The sequence below is a fragment of the Mastomys coucha genome, unplaced genomic scaffold (genome assembly GCF_008632895.1).
Source record: "Mastomys coucha isolate ucsf_1 unplaced genomic scaffold, UCSF_Mcou_1 pScaffold20, whole genome shotgun sequence".
Taxonomy (NCBI): domain Eukaryota; kingdom Metazoa; phylum Chordata; class Mammalia; order Rodentia; family Muridae; genus Mastomys; species Mastomys coucha.
The window spans coordinates 70,931,121-70,955,673 of record NW_022196903.1 but is presented as its reverse complement, the minus strand read 5'-3'; the positions used below and the strand labels follow the sequence as shown (position 1 = coordinate 70,955,673).

The 24,553-nt window shown below is 38.2% G+C and overlaps 1 protein-coding gene across 3 annotated transcripts in view; it reads left to right on the top strand.

Moving 5' to 3' along the window:
* Ctnna2 (catenin alpha 2) overlaps nt 1-24,553 on the top strand; it is a 1,113,581-nt gene that overhangs the window by 699,420 nt on the left and 389,608 nt on the right. The gene's annotated exons all lie outside the window — the stretch shown is intronic.

The following is a 24,553-nucleotide window of genomic DNA, read 5'->3' as shown; positions in this document are numbered from 1 at the left end:
AGAGAGAGAAAGAGAGAGAGAGAAAGAGAGAGAGAGAAAGAGAGAGAATCACATGCATACACACATACATGTAATAAAAACATTTTCCTTCCAGATTTGATGGGTTATTATTGTTTTATAGTAGTTTTAGTATTCAGTTGAAGAGAGATGGGATGGCATAAGCAGCATTGTGAACTAAACTTGGTAAAAGTTCAATCTTTATCTTCAAAACCGATAAACAAGAGGTGAAGGAGCCTCGTTCCAGTTCTTCTGTTGGAAGGACATTAGCCTCTTTGTGCTCCATCTCCCTTTGTTAATGGCTTAAAAGATAGAATATGGATTGAAGCACATCAGAAAACACGCTATTTGTGCAAGAATGTTTATAGAATGGTAGAATGCATTAACAAATGAAACAGGCCTGGGGCAACATCACAGAGTGCTTTTGGGAGTAGGGTTAATAGGAGGAACATTCTGTTGTTTCATCTTTTTAAGTATTTTACATCTTAAACCAAGCAAGCTTTACGGGTTGAATTCAAGTCTACTCCTATGAGTCTTTGAATAGGGTGAGCTCTTTCAATTCTGGGTGAATGTTTAAATGCTTATTCTTCAGCTTGGACTCTGTCTCTGTTGTGATGTATTATCATATCCATTCTTCTACGTCTCTTTGTATGTATTTTGCTTAAACTCCCTCATCTGTCTCAAGTCATGCATATTATGTTTATTCTGTGTTCATTAGATAATCCCCAATAACACTTACCACGTGCTTCTGCCCACATTACATTTCAGCAAAAGCCTGATGATATTTGAGTTGAAGAATAGGAAAGACTATAGAGAAATAAGAAGAAATATAAGAAGAGAAAATATTTGAAAGAGAATAAGGAAGGTTGTATGAGAGGAAGAGATGTCACTGGTCTAGGGAGAAGGTCAGGATTTTTTTAAAGGAAAACTTGGACTTGGGTTAGAAACAGTAGACAAAGCACCTGGAAGCTGTGTATCCTTGCTCATGGGGTGGGGTGCTTCCACAGTTCTCTGACTGTGTGGTTCACAAAGCAACTGGATAGATAAGACACCACTGTGTCAACCTCTATGTGTCCAGAGGCGTGAGCTGGTGCCAACTGCTGGGTTCCTTGGAATATCAGTCTTCCCCCTGTGATTCTTATCCATATTCCAATGTCACTAGTTAGCATTCTCTCTGCTTGGTCTGTGTTTCCTCAGATTCTCCAGTTCTTACAGGCTTAGCTGAAATGTCTCCTGTTGGTATAACCCTCTGCAGACAGTTTGAACCCTCACACAATCCCAGGAGGTTGGAGCAGAAACTTGTTATTCTGGCTTCAGTATCACAGCGAGTCAGTAAAGGCTGCAGTTAGCTCTCACAGCTGACCAGTGTTTCCTCTCCCCACCACGCTTCAGGAAGAAAGGAAAATAGAGAATGATCTGAATGAGGCATAATTGCTGGGCTTCACTCCCATATTTATATTTTATAATGCTGATTTCTTTCAAATTGATTTCTGAGCCTTGTCTGCATGAATTGTCTCAGGAGATAAATGACTAACTCATTTTGATGAGAAAAATTGCCCATCACACTTCTGTGTCTTTTTTGGAGATTCAATACTTTTAGCACCCCCACGTAGTTTTGTCATGGCCAAATAAAATGCCCCACATTTCCCTGACACAAAAATAATGCTTCTAAAGAGAATTCTCTATTGGCACGTTTAAGAGGTTCTCATGGTTCTTTGGTGTGCTGGTTAGTTACCACATTCAACTTGACCCAAATTAGAATGTCATAGGACAGTATCCATTGAGGGATTGTATGGATAAAGTTGGACTCTGGACATGTCTGTTCATAGTTAATCAATTGTCTTGATTGCTTTTATTAAAGTGGTATAGAAGATTCACCATTTCGTGGGCTGGACTCTGCAGTGTGTGAGATTGAAGAAAGGTAACTGAACAAAAGTAAGCAAGTGAGTAGGGGTCCATATGTTGATTCTCTCTGCTCTCGTCTTGATTGTGAGTAATACCTTGATTTTCTCACAGCTATCAACTGTAACCCAGAATTGCATGCCATGTAACAACCTTAATCTGATAAAGCAATAGATATAAAATAAAAACACTTGGAGAGGATGAAGGAGTAGATTTGTTTAGCTAAGGTAGGTGTGTATACTTATGCTATGTAAGTATGCCTGCGCACAGTCTATGACTGATGTTTTATGTCTACTCATCTACATTACTACCAACAGAAAAAATATATTCCCCCAAAGCTGCTTTGTTTGCATTCAGGAGAAATTTGCAAGTCCAGGGACTGAGATGATAGTTTAATCAATAAAGTGCTTTCCCTTCAAAACATGAAGGCCTGTGTTCAACCCTGCCATTTATAATACCACTCTGTGGAAGCAGAGGCAGGCAGATCTCTGAGGCTTGCTGGTCAGTGAGTCATGAGTATTTGAGAATTTTCAAGCTTGTGGCAGACCCTGAGTCAAAAGCACAAGGTAGACCACACCTGAGTAGCCACAGCCTAGCTTGTCATCTGATACACACGCACACACACACACACACAAGGGGGGGAGAAGGGGACAGAGGGACAGAGGGGTGGGGAGAGAAAGAGAGAGGGAGAACAAGACTTTTGTGCTAATCTTCACCCCAAGAAATGAAATGTTCTCTGAGAGCTTTAGGTGTCACTGATGCCTACTTTTTAACACATTTATGTCCCCATAATACTGCATTATTAAATGAAGTTGTTTCAGTGTGGACTGGGGATGTATTAGGCAGCAAGCTTTCCAATCCCAGCGACTCTGCATAGGCCTGCTATCTGTAGCTGGTTCCCAGACACTCTCCCTTTATTAATAGGCTTCCTTTGCCAACAGGCGGAAGGCAGAGTTTTCAGAAAGCCATTAGAGGTACAGCCTATTGTTGCTGCCCTCAGCCATGCAGTGTCAATTCAGCTTTCCTCCTCAGTGTCAGAGGAAATTCCTCTTGGGGATACATGCATGGGCTCTATCTAACTAGCACCACTCCCTCCTGCCTTCTGGATTTTAAGCTTGCATTGAGGCCCACTTACTGATGGATGATTTTTAGTGGCTCTTCTCGGCTTCTTTCATCTCTCTGTACATTTGGGACATCCAAATACAAAAGCACTGAAAATCAAGGAACCATGATTAGGAACTGAGTCCTCTTTGCTAGACATATTCAAGATCCTTTTGGAAACTCATTGGAACTTGTCAATGCACTTGTCCTATCTATATATATTTAAAAACAAAATACCGCCTCTTCAGGTTTCCTCCTCCTGCGGGAGGTGGGTCACAGCATCCATAGAGTCATATCAATAAGAAGTACAGAAGGAATCTAGCCTCATCATCATAAAGCTTTAGCATGTCAAAGCATTGCTTCTCCAATAAGGAAGGCACCAAAATTCTGCTTAGGCTAGACACAAGATTGGCTGGTCCCTGCAAAGTCATGAATGAATGGATGTTACAAAAATTGCACAAGACCAGCTACTTGAAGAAGAATCCTGAATTAGTAATGGTATTCATTGGTTTCTCTTGCACTCTTAGCAGAGCTTTACACATAGTGGGTTGGAATGTATTGCATGAGTGAAGAATCTATTTTCAATAATAATAATAATAATAATAATAATAATAATAATAATAATAATAATGGATAGTATCTCTAATCAGGAAACTCCCATGGACTAAAGGAGACAGTGGCACTTGCTTAGTTTTTTACCTTCATGTCATAAATCATAAATCTACCACATCAACTCTTCACAGTTCTTGCCATGGGAAAAGCATAAATTGTTATATATATATACACACATATATATGTAAGTACATATATATATGTATGCATATAATATATAGTCACTTAGAGTCAGGCATCTGACCTTCTAAACCCGAAGCCACCCTGCACTGTCAGTGTTCTCCTTTACAAAGTATTTAACTGATTTTAAAGTGAATGTAATAGTGATGCCTACCTAAGAGCATTGTCAAAGGGGCAAGATTCAAGATGATGCATGTGGAAAAAGACTTCTTAAAATATAGAAAGCCCTGTGCATGCTAATGCTCCTTTCTCAAAGCTCTGGGGAAATGGCAGACAGGAAAAAGAACTATTGATCACATTCTGTGGCCTCCACGTAGCACCTCAGTGATGAATGCAGTGCAGAGGGGAGAGGCTGAAAGGTAGGTCTTCAAGGAGTTCCACTGAATGTGATTCATCAGTCCCTGACTGTGAGTTACCAGGCACCGTGCAGCTTAGTCTGCAGCCATTCATGAAGATCCATCTTCTCCCCTGGCATTCATGCTCTCACTTACATTACAGCTCTGCCCCTGGTGCTTCGTCGGGAAGAAGTAATGATTGAACAAGGAACCCAGAGGTTGCTGTCCATGAATACAGAGAACCCCATGATGCAACCACACCCCAACAATCATCTCAGTCACTTGCATTCTAAATTTGATTTGTAGCCAGAACCAAGGCCCCTAAGCGTCAGCAAATTAAATTCAACATTTTCTTATCCAGTTGTGGAGGCTGAATACTGCATAAGCTTGGGGTACACTGTGTATGCCACAGATGATACTTTTCATTCTGAGAAATTTCCTAAAGTGTTTTATCACATTTTACAATACATTCCTAGTAGATAGGTATAAAATAAAGAACTAGATAAAAGTATAAATTTCTCTATCTATATGACTTTAATTTTTTCTGAGCTCTTTCTATGGACACAGTAGTTGCCAGTTTTGGCCAGAGCAAAGCCAGCAAAACTTTCTGTTTAAACTCTTTCAGTCTTGAATATCTTCAGGTTATTTATTTATTGATTTTTTTTCTTTTAGAAAGCTTGTAGCTTTGTAACCATGTATCCTGGTAACCAAGGATAAATTCATTATCTGAAAAGTCAACTTAATTTGCTGGACACCTGTCTGAAGATGCTTGTTCTAAGAAAAGAGGAAGTAGAGTCCCCAGACAATCAGCATCACAAGGAGTGTGAGATGTGATATTCTATTGATGGCACAGGATATGAGTATGGAGATGGCAGTGGGGTAGTAATATATGTACTAAAGGTTTCTAGGCAGGCTTAGCCAGGCAAGAATAAGTTTTACTGCATCATCAAATGAACTCTCCATGATGACAAACAGACTCTCTTTCCAATGGATACAGGGATCTTAAAGGTCTTTGTGGGTGATTCTTCTTAAGACAGGACACTTTCCATTGAAGCATGCTTGGAAATATTCTCACAGCCTTGGGACCTTACACTGAAGGGAAGACAATAGGAGTGTCAATGTTCAACATATCTCTGAGTGCTAGAACATTACTAACTAAACCTGGATCCTTCTCCTAGGCAAAAGGATATATGTGGAGATATACATAATTGGTAATGAAAAGAACTTTGCTTTGATCCAAAGAAAGAAGCACCTATCACAACAATTACAGATGTTGTTAGTAATCCAGTTATATTGAAAAAGTGTCTTGACACCCAGAGAAGAGATACTTGACTAGTGTGCCCGAGGTTCTTTATCTGTATCAGGGCCAGCACGAGGTAAATCCCAGAACAAGTGAAACCCCTGACCCAGTCTTTGTGACACTCATGTATATACTATATTGGATGTAGGTGTGCTTGGCACGTTCTAATTAGAACTATTCCATTTTGGCAGAAATTTGAACTTGTGTTTTTAGGTTTTTAGTGTGCAATCATGTCTGGTAACTACTGTGTCATGGTCCATTTGTAGATATTTCCCTATTCATACATCATCGGAAGTATTGACTCCACTATTGTACTGTTCACCAAATGTCAAGGTTTTAAGGAGATGTGAGCACAGCAAAAGAGTGAGTGGGAGGTAGAATTCCACTGAGTTGTTGGCCTCAGACATCTCTACAACCAAACTCCTGTGGTCCATTTGATCTGTCCTGGCCACTTGCCCAGACTCAGATGATGTGCAATTCTGAGGGACACCACAGTGGTTTCAAGTAGTGATCACTTTTTATTCCTGTTCCTGATGATTGTTCCCCTTGGTACTGTGCCTCCCCCATTGCTTCTGCCCTGTAAAAAGGTATAATATCCAACTCCATTCCTTTATTTAAAGAACAGGACCACTCATTACACATGTTGTAGTTTCAACATAGTACTGAAACCCAGGAATCTCTTTTGAGTGAAATTTAGCCTCAATTGAGAATAGCAGTTTATTTTTTTAAACTTCCATTCTTTCTATGTGTCAGGAGGGTTTAAATTCTAATATAGAAGATATAGGTTTAAGGCTCATTTCCTCATTTTCCAGTGAGGTTCCTGTAGTCAAGGACAAAGGCATGTTTTTCTCCTTATTGATTTTTCCAGGTTAAGATTCAGGTCTCATAAGCATCCTATGAGATAATGACTCTTAAAAAGAAGATACTTTTCAAACATGGTTATAATTTTTTGAATTAAAAAAGCTATATTTTATTTGGGGGTATAATTTATAATAAGCAAATAAAATTTGTGGTTTTAGGGAGCAGAATAGATGGTTTAGGGGTTATGAGCAACTTGTTCTTGCAAATGAGCCAGGTTTTATTTCCAGCACCTACCTAGTCAGTCACAACCATCTATAAATCCAGTCCATGGGCTCCAATGCTCTCCATGGGCACCAGACACATATTCAAGCAAAACACCTATACACATTTTATATGTATATAAATTTCGTGGTTTCAACACAAAAGAAAGACATGCCTTATACATTTAAACCTTTGTAACATGTGGTCAAAATATAAAAACTAAAACAATTGCCAACCTGTGAGTCATTTCTGAATTCCAGGTACTTCTTAAGGGTTGTTTTACTGTTTACATCTTTTAGCATTCACAAAAATTCCAATGATTGTGGTCCTTGTGTTATTATGTTGTATGTTCCAAAACAATGGAAACCTGAAATAATTAATTTTTTCAAACAATCTGATTAAGACAGTGTTAAAATACTGGACCATCTCTGCATCTGCACCCTTAGCCATTCCTCAATGATGCAGCCATTAATAACGATTGTAACAGATATTGGAAATACCGATGTTCTATTATTTTGACAATGGGGAAAGATGGTGGAGGGCCAGCAGCCAGTTGGTGTATATTTTGTATCACGTGTTTTTGAAACCATTGCACTCTTTCCCAAGGATCTAATACACAAATATATCTCATTTACTGATGTCAAGGGCTCTGTGTTTGCCTCAAGGCTCAGGAATGAATTGGCTGTCCTAAGGTCTTGTCTTATGATTTCCAGTTAAGTGTTTGTATAAAGCAGATGCTACATCTATTCATTTTCATTTCTCCCTCCCTCCCTCCCTCTCTCCTGTGTGTGTGTGTGTGTGTGTGTGTGTGTGTGTGTGTGTGTGTGTGCGTGACATTAAAGTAAAAGTCATACCCTTATTTGGATCAACCAAGACAATGTATGGCCATCAATTCTCAGAAATTGGCTAGAAGTCAGGGAGTTATTACTACGTCTAAGAGCAGAAACTCAAGTGAAATGTATGGAGCAGCAAAAAGAAGAGGCAACCTGTATTGAGCTTTGAATAAGCTCCCTTGTGTCTGTCTATTGGAGTTGTAGAAAGTTAAGAGAAAAGTCATAGATGGGAGCTCAGTGGTGATCATTTGCCTTACATACTGAAGGCAATGGGGTCAATCCTCAGCAAAGGAAAAAAGGGAAAATGGGGAGAAGCCATCACTGCTGATTGGTAATTAAACCAAACCTTAGAAAGCACAAGGTTCATTTTTCTCTGGTGACCAATAGTGAATTTCTTCCCAAATATTTAAGTAGTTTCCATCATGTGCCTGACCCAGTATAGGCACTAAGAACAGCTAATAGACAGACATGGTACTTGCTTTCCATGAGCTGACTGTGTAGTGGGCCACCCAAGCAACTAGTATTTTTTTGGCTGTAGCCAGACTGCACAGCTGTTCTTGCAGTTTGAAGCTCATTTGAATTGTTTGACTTTAGGTTCATTGTTCAAATGGTATGTGGTATTCGATTCCCAGTTCATGCATAAGTATGTATGGTCCTCCTTATGCGACACATATGCTTCTGGAGTTAGGAGAAAATTTAATGTTCATTTGCTAACTTTATTTTTCTCGTGCAGCAAATGTCAGTTCGGGCATTGCTGGTCAAACACACCTTATAATGAGCTTTGGTAATTTAGCTCCTAGGATGGCTTGGTTATAGAACCCCATAAAAGTTTATTGACTCCTGCTTGCTGGCTTAGGTTGTAGGTTAGAATGTACCTCAGAAATTAGCTCCATCCAGTTTAATGACTTCATTACAGAGCAGTTTGCGTGCTCTCAAGCACTTCCCAATATATTTTAAACACCAGTTTGTAGCTATCTTGAGCTATTCCCATGAAGTGGGAGAGCCACATTTGGCTTCCTTAAATTGTCAAGATAAAATGTCAGTGTTCAGGTGGTTGTGTATCTCCAACTGTTCGCGTGGACAGAGGTGGCTCTTTGAATGTTCTAGTGTCCAACTCCAATGCTATAAAGAGATCATGGGCGTGGGGTGGGGTGGGAGATGCCTAAGTAAAGTATCTAAGCATGAGGATCACAGTTCGATTCTCAGAACCTGTATGAAAAATGTGGGCATGGTGCTTAGTGTTTTTAATCCAGCTTTGAAAAGGAATAGACAAGCAGATTCCTGGGGTTTTCTGCCCAGATATCTTAATTGTGTTCTAATGAAGAGGACTCAATCTCAAAAAGCGAGGTGAATGACATGTGAGGAGTGACATTCAAATTTGCTCTCTGTTCTCTACACACATATACACACACACATGCACACACAAGAATAAATGTGGAAAAACACACACAAAGATATCACTAAAATTAGTCAACTTTTTAAGTATTTGAAAGTTACATATACAGTTTACATAAAACCAAAGACAAAAATGAGTTATGAATATTTCTAGCCATTTATTAACATGTATCTACCATTAAATGAACTATAATTTCTTCATGTCTGAAGAGGATGATTCAGAAAGACTATTAACCTCTTTCTTGTATCCTACAGCATAATATTTCATTTAACTAATGAATTTCTCATATGATTTCCAGGGATACAGTAATGTCTCAAAGCTGAACACTTGCATTTTTGTTTTTTTTTTTCATTTGTTTCTTGTTTGTTTGTTTGTTTGCTTTGTTTTGTTTTTTGAGATAGCATCTCTCTGTTTCTCCTGGCTGGCCTAAAACTCACTGTATCAACCAAGCTAGCTTTAAATTTGTAGAAATATACCTGCCTCTTCCTCTCACATGCTTGAATTAAAGGCATGTGCTACCATGCTCTTATTACTATTTTATTAATACATTGAATTCCTCACTTTGTGTGAGTGTGTGTGGGGGGAGTGTGTGTGTGTGTGTGTGTGTATACATGTGTGGACGTACATATGGGTTTATGTTTGTGTATGTAATATTAATATGTGAAGGTACATATGTTGCAGCCTACACATGAAGGCCAAAGGTCAAACTCAGGTATTGTCCTCAGCTGCTTCCTATCAGTTTTCTTGATATAGGCTCTCTCATTAGTCTGGACTTTTCATTCAGTTAGGCTCATTGGCCTGTAAATCCAAGGGCTCTGCATGTCTCTGTCTTCCCAGTGATGGGACTATAAGTAGACACTACCCACTTCGTCTCCTTGTTGTTATTAACATGGTTTCTGGGAGCTCGGCATGTTAGCACATGCCATTATGCCCAGCATTCAGGAAGCAGAGGCAGAAGGATCTCTGTGAGTTTGAGGCCAGCTTGGTCTATATAATAAATTCCAGGACATCTAGGGCATACAGAGAAACTGTGACAAAAAAAAAACAAAATAAACAAGTAAACAAAAACAATTTCTGAGAACCAAAGGTAGGTCTTTGTGCATACAGGGCAAGCATTTTACTACTTGAACTATTTATTAGACTTGTCCCCACAACTTTTAAATAATAAGTTTCGGTAGGATTAATAACTACCAGTTTAATTATAAATATATGATCATGCTATCAGAAACTAGGATATGTATTTAAAAGAATAGTAACTCAGTTGTAACTCTTATCACCTGGGTAGAAATCTTATAAATATTTTGGTACCTACTTATATATGAATATGTATCCTAATATATTTGGGAACTTGTTTTATATATGAGGATCTCCATACCATATATTTGGTGACCCTAAATCTATAAAGGTGCAGATCATGTTTCTTCTTAATTAATAGTAACTAGAAACTAGTAATAGTATTTCTTAATTAATAGTAACTAGAAACTTTGAAAATGTTTCTTTTCTCTATTTCTCCTCTTTTATTGAAACAGAGTGTTCTGTTCTATAGACAAACCACAAACCCTTCCCCTGTTGGTAAAGGAATAGATGGCTTCCCAGGATCTCACTGTTGTAGGGATGCTGTGAGTATATAGCTTCATGGGTAACTCAGAATCACTTTCATGTCATGTGTGATTCTGAGGTTGTTTGTTAGTGAAAATTCCATTTTCCAGTATTAACATATGTTTTCTTTATTGTAATAAGTTAGAGAAACTTTCTTAAAAATGAAATTACTAGGGAGGTACATGTCCCCAGAGCTTCTCCATTCCCTCAAATTTCTTTGAATGTGTGATGCATGCTTGTGTTCTGAAAAGCTGTATAGCTTTATAGGCTTCCTTTTACCATTCTCTGAATACACCTCTAAGACTAATCCCCAAATCTCAAGGTCTTGGGGCAGTATTCTTCTCTGTTGGAGAAGCCATTTTCCGCAAGGACCAGACAGAAAAGAGTTCACAGTGTTTTAATTAGTAATATGGACATATTGTCACCTCTTCCTATCCTGTTGCTTAATTTATACATTATGTATTCTAACTATACCGTGACCTGAACACAGACTTCCAGAAAGGTTCTTAAGAGGTAAAACTTAGGACTTTCAGAATTTTCAAATAAAGATGAGTAACAGAAACAAAAATAATGACAGAAATAGCTCACACAAATTCCCTGACAGCAAGGCATGGAACTTTCTGAAGACTCATTTTAGAGTGTTCCTTTCATCTGCTTGGATGAAGGTGACAAATAGTTGATTCATAGCAAGAGATATGATTGTCAATGTTTTTTGTTTCTCTTTGTGGGCTGGTGATTGTAGGTTAAAATTGGAAGTTGACAAAATGTTGAGTATTACTTTGTTGAAATTATTTCGCACATGAACTGTTAGGTGAATGACCAACCACTTTCCATTTGGATGTAAAGCCCACTCTGCTAACTAGAACTCATGCCCAATACTGACCTGTGGCTAGCTAGGGCAGAACTTCTAGAGGAGAAATCAATACTGTTTGTTATTCTGCTAAATGGGCATAGTAATAAATGTCTCTGAGTTCTTATCTTCATACCTATGTAGTGGTGCATCTAGCAGTTCTCATCAGAGAATCTCCTTATGTAATGGGTGGTAACTTATGCAGAGACCCATAAATGTCCAAAGTGCAGAAAACACAATACTGTGGAGTGCTCAGTCCTAAATGGGGCATCTATATCAGTCCCTTCTCCCAAGGATCAGGCATCATAATGCACTGGAGAAGGGAGACTGTAAGAGCCAGAAGTACTTTACCTCTGCAGCAGAACAGTAATTTCTAGGTTGGACATAACATCGCTGCTGCATACTTAAAATTACAGGGGTTCTGACTGCATGCACATGGACTGCACAAGATCAACCTACCAAAATTCTAGAATGGGTAGGGAGGGGCTCATCAATTCCTACCTCTAGGTGAGAAGTTGTTGACACTTGATTGCTGCTGGATGAGGGAGAATAAGCTTTCCTCAAGGATGTGGCTACTAAGAAACTATCCATGCTCTTGTAGATCACCATATACCCTTGAACATGTAGGCATCATTAAGTAGACACATTTGGTTCTAAAACCAACCAAACAACCCAACAAAGAACATGTGAAGGAAAAGAGACATACATGTGAAGGAAAAGAGACATACATACATGTATGATGTTCACAAACAATAACATTTTGTTTGCAAACTACTTTACAAATGAAAAGAGCTGAGTGATTTAAAGCAAGGGACAAATTTTTGTGGTGAATTTTGTATAAAAGCTCAGATTTCAACATGGCAGCCACTAGCTTTGTATATTTAAATTTGCCATTTGAGCTAAGTTTTGATAGTCATTATACCCATTGTATTCTCAATTCTCACATGGACAGTGTCAGTTACCATGTTCAGTGGTACAAATATTCTACAGTTTTATTACTGCAATAAGTCCTCCTTTTATCATCCAGTTTAAAACCAATTACACTACATTGCAGCATGTCTTACTGAAACCCTTGGCAGCACTGAACACTTCTCTAGCAACATTTACTGTAATTCTATACAAACTTTCTGAAAGAAACCCATTTTTGCATTCCAAAGCTGTACCCAGGTATATTAAAGCATATTATAATGTCAGTGTGTTTAAATTATCCACACAGGATTTGTAATTACCATGTTAGGTCTTTAATGCACACGTCCCTAAATTTTGCATTTTTCTTAAACATATCCAATTTGAATTTGCACTTAACCATAAATAATAGAGTATGTAGCTCACACATATCAATGAGAATCGCCCTTAGAAGTGTAAGATTGCTTGCTTAATACCAAGAAATGCTTTGGAGATCATCAAATCCCTTGACAGATGCATGCTGCCACAAGGATTTATTTTCTTCTGCTCATAGCTAAAATAGCATCCATTGCATTTTGCCATTTAACAACATTGGAGAAGAAGGTTATAGCAAAGTGATTTACAAATAGCAATTGCATTTCCCAGCTCACCTATTTCCATAAATAAGTCCAAAAATGTCATCTAGATTTGAATATCATGCCCAGCAATGTCGATATTTTCCTCTACAGTAATCATACAAGAATGTGTCAGACTTTGATCTCCCTAGAAAATGACTGAAAATTATCCCATGGCCTGGCATTCTTATCTTTCTTTTCCATTTTGACTTTACCCATTGGCACAAGAAGCAAATATTTAGAGGCTCTGATTTCAGTAGAATTGAATGCCCACCACCGTCTGCTTCATTAATAACTGATGCCTTGATTTCCATTATTAAAAGTCATTGTTCACTAATCTCAAGGACACATGGTTAAAAAGAAATAAAACCAGCACAGGGATAGTACAGACAAGAGAACTAAGACAGTTAGCAGACACTTTAGACTACATCATAATGGAAATTTCTTATTATGCATCCTTTCTTCCTATTAAGTCAAAAACACCTCTCTCTTGGCATACTGCTTGTTATAGTTGATATTTAAGTTAAGACATATAGTAGGTGTGTCTACATACAAGTTAGGGACTTAAAACTGTGGTGAGATGACTATCTGTAAAAATGATATTGGGAGATAAAGTGGGAAAGAGGGTGAAGCGACACATTAAAAAGAAAAATAAAAGATGTTTGTATCTACATTAACCATACAAGAAAATAAATTCCATTGATCTCACTAAAATCGAACAAAAAGTATCTCATACCCTGGATAAAGAGTCTAACAGTCATTCAGCAGGACCATCATAGATGGAGTATGGGGATGAAAAACTTTGTGACAAGAGTGTATCAATAGTCTTTCTGCTATCAATAAAGAGACTAGGCTGCAGACCTGATCTTCAGGAAGGAACATCTACTAGTAAAAACAGTGAAGGGCATTTCAAACGTCAGAAGAAAATGCTGTTGAGGATGAAAAACCATAAAGGCATTCTGGCATTCTAATTTCTCAGCTTAGCCTCTTAAGTCATCTACTCAGATGCAGAGGCCATTCCTTGAGACATTTCTCTAATACAGAGATGACTCAGAACAAACATCCTTTTAATCTTTAAATGGTTAACCATAACATTTGCTGCTGTATCCATTTTTAGCTCAATTATTTTATATTAGTCTGCGTTGTTACCCAGTTTACTTCCTGGTGTGTCTGGCCTCGTCTGTATGATCTTCTAGATCTTTGGATGACTTCCATTTACATACTCAATTCAATACAGCACAATAACAACTAAAATGAGAGACCTTCTGGGATATAGTCTTCCAAGTATGTTCTACCACTACAATGTTTTTGAGAAGTAAAATTTGTTTGGTTCTGTCTAGGGAACATCTAAATCATTTTCTTCCTTCTAAACATCTTGTTAATAATTCATTTGTGTGTGTGTGTGTGTGTGTGTGTGTGTGTGTGTGTGTATGCGTGTGTGTGTTTATATGTGCATTGAGGTATCTGTGAAGGCTAGAATAGGGTGCTGGATCCCATGAAGCTGGAGATACAGGTGGTTGTAAGCTGCCTGATGTAGATGCTGTGACCCAAACCCAAAAGTTCTTCACTGCTGAACTTCCTCTCCAGGTCTGTCATTCTCAATTGAGTCCTGGAAATTAGAACATTTAGGCTGTAGCTTTTCTTTGTTTATTTTTTTATATTTAATTTCCACATATTCTGTATGTATAACTGTGGCGGAGTGTCAAATTCAGAATATGTGTTTTGTGGGGGTTTGAATATGCTTGACCCAAGGGAAGTGGAAATATTAGGAGGTATGGTATTATTGGAGGAGGTATGGTCTTGGTAGAAGTTTGTCACTGTGGGAATGGGCTTTAAGGTCTGTATGCTCAAGCTCTGCCAAGTACTAAAGAAATCTTCCTCCTGGCTGCCTTTGGATAAAGATGGAGAACCCTTGGTTCATCCAGCACCATGTCTACCTGCCTTCTGCCATTCTTTCTGACCTGATGATAATGTACTAAACCTCTGAAACTGTAAGCTAGCCCCCTGTTAAATAATTCACTTCATAAAAGTTACCTTGGTCACAGTGCCTCTTCACAGCAATGGAAACTCTAAGACAGTCTTTTATTTTTTTTGGTTTTTCGAAACAGGGTTTCTCTGTGTAGCCCTGGCTGTCCTGGAACTCACTCTGTAGACCAGGCTGGCCTCAAACTTAGAAATCCACCTGCCTCTGCCTCCCAAGTGCTGGGATTAAAGACGTGTGCCACCACCGCCCAGCTCTAAGACAGTCTTATCTGACTCTGTGGTCTTATCAATGAATGCAATATTTTTTCACACTTCCAGTTTCCCCATTTGAGAAATTAGTGTTTGTGCCAGAGGTCATAGAAGTCATAGGGCTTGCCCAGAGGAGCTTGGTTCCTGGCTTATAAATAATCTCATATTCTTAGAGTAGCATCTAGTATCATTTTATACTGTGTGTTATCTTGCAGCTCCTTCCACTAACATTCCCATCACTGGAGGTTGGGGGGGTCTTGCCTAGGAAGTGGTTATGTGAATAGCCTGGGTAGGCACACAGAAAGCTCTTGTCCAATGGCATTATTCACTGGGATGTGTGTTTGATTCCTGTGTAGAGCAGCAGATGGTAGTAGGTGGCTGGGGGTGGGGGTTTCTCTTCAGAAGCCTGTGGGCCAGCTACAGCTGTACTCCTGCCTCTTGCCAATTTTTTGCCCACGGTATCTACTTGATGGCTCTGCCACACCCAGGTGTGCTGCAAGCTTAGTGACTCATTACAAGACACTGCAGCGAACTCCTTGTCATGTAATTGTAATGCATGAAGGCTAAGTATTTCAAAACATCTTTTATCAGTTTTTGCCTTCCTTGGAAGTCCCTTTTGGAGCTCAATACTGGGAAATAAAGTAAATGGGGCCACGTTTCCAGACAAGAAGGAAAAGAAGTTTAATGGCTAAATTTCCCCAGTCAGTATCCCAGATGGGAATGAAGATGGGGATGGAAGAAGGTGTGTATTCTAAAATGTGCTCCCAGGACAGGTTGGGCTACTTCCTAAGCCCCCCTTATATCCTTTAAGACTGAGAAGGAGATACTTGTCTAGCTATGTAATCTTCTGCAGGGTACATGAGGTTTAGGACACTGTCCCCAAATGCTCCCTTCTTGTTCCCACTCACAGTTTCGGACAGCCTTCATTGACACTTCCCATCCTCGTTCCTCACTAAGTATTAGAAAATGCAGAGTGGATGGCACAACTTTAATAAATGTCTTTGAACAGTGTTCAGAGAATAAGATAGACATTATGGAAGAGAATGAAACAGGAAACAGACAGAGGCTGAGAATGAACTGAGAATAAGGCAGACTAGAGATTAAGACACTACAACAGAGTAACCCAGATATGGTAGTTTATAAACAACAAGAATTAATTCCTCATAATCTGGGGACTACAAAGCCCAAGGTGATACCTTGGCATTTGTTCTGGCAAGAAGCTTCCTGCCATATAGTCCCCATGAGAAAGTCAGAGGGCTAAGGTAACCAGATGCTATGTGAAAGCTTATGCTATAGTACCTTTGATCCTATTCACAAAAATAAAAGGAATCCTCATGGTTCATAACTTCTTAAAAGCACAATATCCTAGCAGCATCACATTGGAAATACATGCATTTTGTAGGGAGCATAGTGAACCTAGTGCTACTGCATACATGGACAGAGAGTGGGTATTGGATCTGATACATGGCAAGCTACTGAAATAGCAGCTTAAGCAGACTTTGCTAATAAGGCTCTGATTTAAGGCATGTGGTTTGTAATGCTAAGAGAGACTCCTCTGACCTCATGAATGATTGTCACCCAGGTACATAGCCAGAAGTGACTTGTGAAGAAGGAGACTGTCCATGTTGATGGCAGCATAAAATAGTGGAAGCTGAAGGCCTGCAGAACTCCAAATCCTTTTCTGAGGAGGGCACATTTTGTGAGAGATCTGAAGGAAAAACTGGGTAATGGGAGCAACCCAGATAGAAGCAGGAGGGTAAGCTAGTATATTTTCCAAGGAGGATGAGGCTAAAGATTGTCTGATTTCCTTTTGTGACAAGAAGAAACTTACTGGCATATCTCAGGTCCAACAGTGTCTTCTCTCTGGTATGTCCGCCACTTAACCAGAACCTTTCTCATAAAACCAGACTGACTTTCTGCTTGTCTAAAATTGAGATTGTCTTCCTGGGGAACCAGGAAGGATCCCAGGGTCAATGTAAACTCAGCAAATCCAACTCTTATTTTCCTGAGCATTCCTAGTGTTATGAGAGTTGAAAAGGTAGCCATTGCCCTAAAGGTTGTTTGTGCCTATGGCAGATATGGCTGTACACAGCATCCTGAATCCCAGATGCAACCACACTCTGGCATAATTTTCAACTAAATTAAAGTCCCAAAATAGAAAGGATTGGTCATCAGGTGGACTGGTGTGGAATGCAACTAGGGATAAAGCCAAGTTGATTCCTGCTTCCTTTGTGATATTTTAAAAGTTAGGATCCTGTCAGATATGGAGTTCATGTTATTTGATATCATTTTGATTTCAAGGTGTCAAAGCCATGCTACCAAGAATTTGAATGACTTGCCAATGGGCATAGACCATCTGTTTTTTCTAGTTTTATAGATTCTCATTTAGAACTCAACCTCTAATTAGAGTTAAAACCTCTCATATACAGACAAATGATAAGAACAAAAATCAGAAGCTGTGGAAAGATAAGTCTCAGAAAGATTCTGTCTAATTTCTTACATGTACTCTGCCATCTCAATTCCTATAAAATGAAAATTTATATTCCCAAGAATAATCCCATGCTGTCTTATAAATCACTGAAGAAAGATTTAATTTCATTCAGTCCCATTAGGTGTATTTATTGTTCTCTGAATCATTGGTATGGGATACAGATGACAACTCTTAGAAGGCCAGAATATCACAATAGAAAGAAAAATTCATTTTCTACCCTTTTTATGGTCACAGGTGACTACTATACTAGTCTAAGGCCAGACACTGAGAAGAAAACCAGTAAGGTTGCTTGGAATGTAAGGGCTCTAGGCTCTAACACTTTTCTGAAAAATGATGGTTTTTCAAGAATGACTTTAAGTAGCTATGTGCACTCCTGGGAGTGAGGTGGTACAATGCAGTAGTATAAGAAACCATTGTCTGGTTAAGTCAGCAACATTATTTGGGCTGTTGAATGGTAGCCCATGAATACTGGGATGGATCTGATATGGTACTGTTGGGAATTAGTGAAGCCTTTGGGGGTTTGAAAGTAATAGAAGACAGATGGTTATTTGCCATTGAAGGGAATATCAGAACCTTTTCATTCCTTTTTCAGTTTTTGAGCCCACATTCATTTTCTGATGTGCACTTGATCGTAATATACTAAGTTACCTAAATTCCAAAGCAGTGGAACTAGGCAGGCATTGGCTGGGACCATAAAAAATGTTGATTGTCACATGTGTACTAGTTACTTTTCTATTGATGTGATAAAACACAATGACCAAGGCAACTTATAATAGTTGGGCTTGTGTTTACAGAGGATCGGAGTCTATGGGAGAGGATAAAAGCATGGTATAGATGACTAGAGCCGCAGCTGAGACCTTTTATTCAATCCACAAGCAGGAGGTGGAGAGCTATCTCAAAAATGTGAGAAGTCTCTTGAAACCTTAAAACCTACTTCCATAACACCATGTGGTTCCTGAGAATTAAATCAGGACCTCTGCAAGAGCAGTCAGTGCTCTTAGCAGCTGAGCCATCTCAGAGGATAATATTTGAGATGTAAATAACCTACTTCCAGTGACATAGCGCCTCTAACAAGGCCACACCCTCTAATCTTTTCCTAATAGTTTACCAGCTGGAACCAAGTATTCAAACATGTGAGCCAATAGGAGCTATGCTAACTCGAACCACCTCATGTACTCATTTTGAGCAGTGATGGAAATATGAGGAACTTATTCAATAAGACCTTGTGAATGTAATGCACATTCAGACTTTGGCAAGTTATATCACTTCATTGCTGTGTTGGAACTCAAACTTTTATAATGTAATTTAGATATTTTTCAAGAATGTTTCAATATCGTTCTTTATCATTCAGACAAATGAGAGTAGGATTTCTTTCCTTCCATTCCAAATTTATTCGACTTCATTATTACATTTCCATCCTTTTTAACATCAGAAATGGGATTGTGCAAAAGAGCTGCATGCTTGTGTGCTCCTCAATGGCCTTCTACTTATAAATGAACATTCTTGAGCTAGGAATATGGCTCAGCAGATGAAGTGCTTGCTGGGAATGCAGGAGCATGACTTTGTTCATCACTACTCACATTTTAACAAAAGCCAGGCATGATGGCAATGCTTATAATCTCAGTTCTTGTAAGGGAAAGCAGATGTGTACAGATTTTTGGGACTCATTGGCCAGCCAGCCTAGTCTACTTGGCCAGTTCCAGACAATGATAGAACCTGTCTCAAAAATAAAAAATAAAAAAGTTGGTGGTGCCTAAGAAAAGACATCTATACATGTGTGTATGCCCACACACATGAAAATTCATGAACATGCATATACATACATGGCAATCTGATAATCGTGGGCAATATTTTTATAAAGCATATGGTAACTGTTGGTACTTTCCCAACTTGTTTTTTTCATATTGATTTATTATAATTTAAGCATTTAAAACTAATTAACAATGTTTTTATGATGTATTCAAATATCAACTTGAAGTGAAAAATTCCTGTCATATTTTCTTTGAGTCCTATGAGCTGCATTTGAGTTAACATTGTTAACAGCAAGGAAAGTTTTGACTCCTTTAGCCAAATTCATTACCCAAGAAGCTAAGGGTTGCCTGATGCTTTCACCTGGCCCATAAACCAAGCCTTGCAAAATTGACTGTGAAATGTAAGACCCAAGTGCATTACTTTGACTAATATAACTAATATTGAGAGGAAAGTAATATCTTCCAGAGAAACCCTGAATCAGATGCTCACCCTTTGCTGTGTCCACAACCTGCCTTTCATTCTTTACTCTTCCTGTTTAGGTCCTATGAACACCTATGTATCTATTCCTCCTAGCATTCTTTGCCTTATCCAAACTATAAGGCTAGATTTTCTCATTTTATTTGTGGTTTTCTTTGTGTTTTTCAGTTTCTTACCTATAATTTGTACTAAGAGTGCAAAACTGACTCAGGCTAGTTAGGATGGTACATGCTAGTAGGATTTGCTGAAAGAGGTGGAAGCTAGACCAGCCTGGCCTACACATTTTAGCCAGTAGTGGCAAATATCTTTAATCCTAGCACAGAAGAGGCAGAGACAGGAAGAACACTAAATGTGAGGTCACTCTGGTCAACAGAGTAAGTTCTACGTCTGCTAGGACTACACCCTTTCTCAACACCCACCCCAAAAATGACTCATAATATAGAAAAGATACTGATTTCTGCATGTACTAATAGCTTACCTTCCTGCTGATAGAATGGAGAACCCACTCACCTATTTTTTTCACCCAGGGGCTTATAAAACACTGGATTAAACCCAGACCACAGTATTAATGTGATGAAGGAAAATTTGGGGGCAGAATTCAGTCAGGCTTCAGTTGATGTTTTAGCAGAGCCCCTGAAATTTTACTTTGACTTATATGACAGGCTCTTTGAATCACTGTTTTTTGAGACTGACAAAAATTGGCATACCACCACTGTACTATAATTTTTGGAGTATCACACACTTCAATTCAGATAACTATAGTCTTAGACAACTCAGCCTTCTACCAGGTAAACAAACACCATAGACTTCTTTTAAGAATATGTAATTTACAATAAATTGAACACTCGGATAAACTTTGGAAGAGATATTCACATGGCAGTCATATATACTCTCCACAGGATTAACTAAGAACATTTTGGGTTCTCTAACACATGCAAGTGGCTATTTATAAGACTGACAGTTTAAGATTGAGAGATACTATGGAAGTGCAGGGCAAAAGAGAACTTTGGAAGTCGCACCTCATGAAGATTATCTTTAAAAATATAAGTCCAACACTCCCCTCAAAACCAAAATATGATGCCATAAAAGTTTGAAGTCCAAATCTGTCCTGTAAAGTCAAATGACTCTTTATTGATAAAGACTCTTTTTTGTCATTGGAGTGTTGGGCTTCTAGAGTATGAGAAGACTAAGTCTGGGAAAATGAATTAATATCTAATGGAATAATAGAGAACATCTTTCTCCCTTGGCTCCTGTAAAATAGAGAGATGTGTTTGTAAAGTGTGTGGTAGTGACGTCATACCTGTTAATATTGAGGTGACAAGATTTTCTTATGATGGTTAGTTGCAAATGCCAATGTGAGACAACCTAGTATCATGTGGGAAGAGTCTCAATAAGGGGTTGTTTCCACAGTGTTAGTCTGTAGGCATGTCTGATTTGGGAGATTATCTTGATTTTCTTAATTGGCATGAGAAAACCGAGACTGGAGATAAGCAGCACCCTTCCCTGGTTTGGAGTCCTGTACTGCATAAGAATAGAAAAAGGTAGCTAAGTACTAAACATGCATTAATTGCTCTCTGCTCTTGACTGTGGATGTGATTTGTCTAACTGCTTCAAGATTCTACCTTGACTTCTTCACAATGATGCACTGTACTCTGGAATTGTGAGGTTAAAACAAATAACAACAACAACAACAATAAAAACTAATCTCAAAACTTTTCTCCCAAGTTGTTGTTAGTATATTTTATCACAGCAACTGAAATGAAACTAGAACATCCAACCCTACCCTGCTTAGTTTCAACAATGTAATATAGCCAACAAGATGGACAAGATCTCTCAGGCAAAAGTCTCACTTTACCTTCATATACAGTAAGAATATGAGGACAAATTTCCTCCAATGGCTGCTTTGAATTGTCAATAACTCAGACTTGATCAGCAAACACTGCTTGTGTTTCTCGAAGAAAATTTTCATGTAAAAATTGAATTAAAAGGAGGAAGTTCAAAGCTTTGGAGAACCTCTCCTGGCAAATGTTTTAAATCAGACTGACCTATCACAGGCTCTCAGTGAATGTTCTCTAGCCTTTAGTGGAAGACCATCCCTTTAGATAGGAATCCATTCACATGTGAACCACAGCCATACTATTTCAAAATAGTGCTAGTTAAATCTTATCAGCAAGCAGTATGTTGATGTATAATTACGTATCATTATTGTAACACATCATTTTAAAAAGTATTTCCCAACTGCTTCTCTTTCCTTTATCAATGTATTATTCATATCTATATAAAATAACAGTTCACTGAATTCATTTTAAAGAAATCCTTCGACTCTAGTAAATTATTAGACACATGTAACTGTCACTCAGGCAATAATCTGGAAATACCCTGCTATGGATTTCTGGAAACTCAGTCTGTGGATGGAAGATGAACAAAAGCACCATCCCCTGCTACCAAACTGATAGCATCAAATGATTTGTAATTTAATTACAGAACTGACTACATTTTCAAGATGTGATTTCTAAAGGCCAAACATTTCATTTAATTCCCTGTTTGTGTGTTTTTGTCCAAGGGACATCAGTAGTATTTGTAAATCTCAGTCCTAGATACTGATAGCTTTGGGCTACGCAGGATCCATATGTTAGGAGTCAGACTAAGGGGAAAGGGAGAGAAGGGAAATCATCATGGTCATCATCTTTCGGCACACTCTCTTCAACCTCGTCTTGATAGGCATGAACATTTCCATGTCTGTTCACATACAGGTCAGGATTTCAAGATAGTGGTATTGGATTTCAGATTAGCACTAATTGTTTTGAGTATGAGTATATCCCATTCAATCATGAGCCATGCTTATACGAAGTAATTACCTGAATTATCTGATTCTAAAGATTAACTAACTGGATAGATTGAATTTGTGTTTATTAAGTACACTAAGCAAAGCTACAGGACAACTTTGTGCTAAAGCGTTTGTTTGAAAGGTAGAGTCAGGGCTGTTGAGCTGGCTCGGCAGGTAAAGGAGCTGGCCACCAAGGGTAACAACTGCAGTTTGATCCCTGAGATTCACATGTTAGAAGGAGAGCACCAACCCCCACAGTTGTTCATTGATGACGTCACATAAACCATGACACATTCACCTACACATACCCATATAAAATAAATAAAAGGAATAAAAATTTAAATAAGAATGAAGAATCAAATTAAGATAGTGATTTCTAAGGGAAGAAAAAGGAGGAAAAGTGAATTTTGGAACTGTTGGGAGGAGGAATGTGGATGAATATAATCAACATATGTTATATAAAATCCTCAAGTAATATCATTTTTTAAGAAACAATATTCTAGGTGGTCAAAACTTCTTTGTTGTACCTAATTTTGCAATATGGTATCATGTTTTTTTAAAGACATGGGTATATTTGTGTGTGTGTGTGTGTGTGTGTGTGTGTGTGTGTGTGTCTGTGTAAGTATGTGCATTTTATGTAGGAGTACCCATTCAAGCCAGAAAAGGGCATTGTGTTCCCTGAGTTGAAGTTCCAGGGCATTGCGAGCTTCCTAATGTGTGTACTAGAATCTGAACTCAAGTCATCCTGAAAATGAGTAGGTACTCTAAACTGCTAAGATGTCGAAGTTCCTGTGTTTATCGTGATCCTTCCTAAGGATCTCTCTCAAGCCAAGCCCTGTCACTTGCACAGGCGTTGATGATTTGGTTGAACCTCTTCCAAAGCAGAAGAAGCAGAATGTACTTTTTCAATAGTAGGTCTTTTGTTGGTGATGCCCAAAGGCAAGGAAGTCATCAACCTGGTTATGGTCAGGATTGATCACAGAGGTCAAGCCTCATCATTACATGTTGTCAAGATTTGAGAAAAATGCATCCTTCATTTTAATTCTTTGCATGATTAAAGTCATTCAGTTACCATTCAATTTAATTAAAAGCTTTTATGATTTAATTTTAGTGAGGGGAGAATGATCAGTCATTAAAGTGATGACTGGATGATGATTTTTTTTTATTATTGCAATAGATAACAGGAAAGGGCCTTTGAGATAAATTCTATTTTAAAAAAGTAATCATTGAAATGTGTTATCTGTAATGAAAAGAGGGTTGTTGATATTGTTAATTAATAGCTGATGAATTAGTATGGAACCTGACATTTAGTTTCCCCAGTAACTCTGCAGAAAATGTGAGTCTATTATTCCGTTTAAGAAGATTTAGGAGAAGAAAGCAAGAGAAAGTGTAGGGGAGGAGAGATATGGTAGAGAAAATAAGAAGTGATAAATAGAAGCTGGGAGGGAGAAAGTCAGAAGTTTAGGGAATGCGGAAACATAAGGTTCTAGGGGAGAGGAATAAAATACTGTTTAGTCCTCAAGTAAAACTAATCAGTTAAAGAAAATGCATGAATATCCATTATAGCATTTCGTATAAATCAATAGAGTAAATGAATTTATTTAAATTCATATTTTCTTTTTCTTTTTAAATTAATAATTGATAGTCTAAATTGGATGTCATATGTTTCTCTATTATGAAATTTATTTGATCGGTTTTCCTTTCTCATCAGCAATTTTACTAGGATGTTAAATCCTAACTTGATAATAGATGAGAAAACCATAGGCGGTTAATGTTGAGAATCTTTTCTTTAAAAAGAAAGAAAGAAAAGAAGGAAGGAGAGGGAAGAAGGGAAAGAGAGAGGGTGAGACAAAGAAAGAGAAGCTATTCTCAGTGAATATATTTTTCATACAACTTGTTGATTTTTCTATGATACAGGAAAAGATACTTTGAAGCCAATTGAACATTAGCATGGTTGTTTATAAATTTTGACTTATGTTATTTCTGCCTCAACTGAAAGATTGAAACCCTGTTTTTATACTAAATTTTGTGTAGGCACAACAAGTTGACACAAAATTCTTTGTGAAGAATTTTGCAGGGTGGGCTGG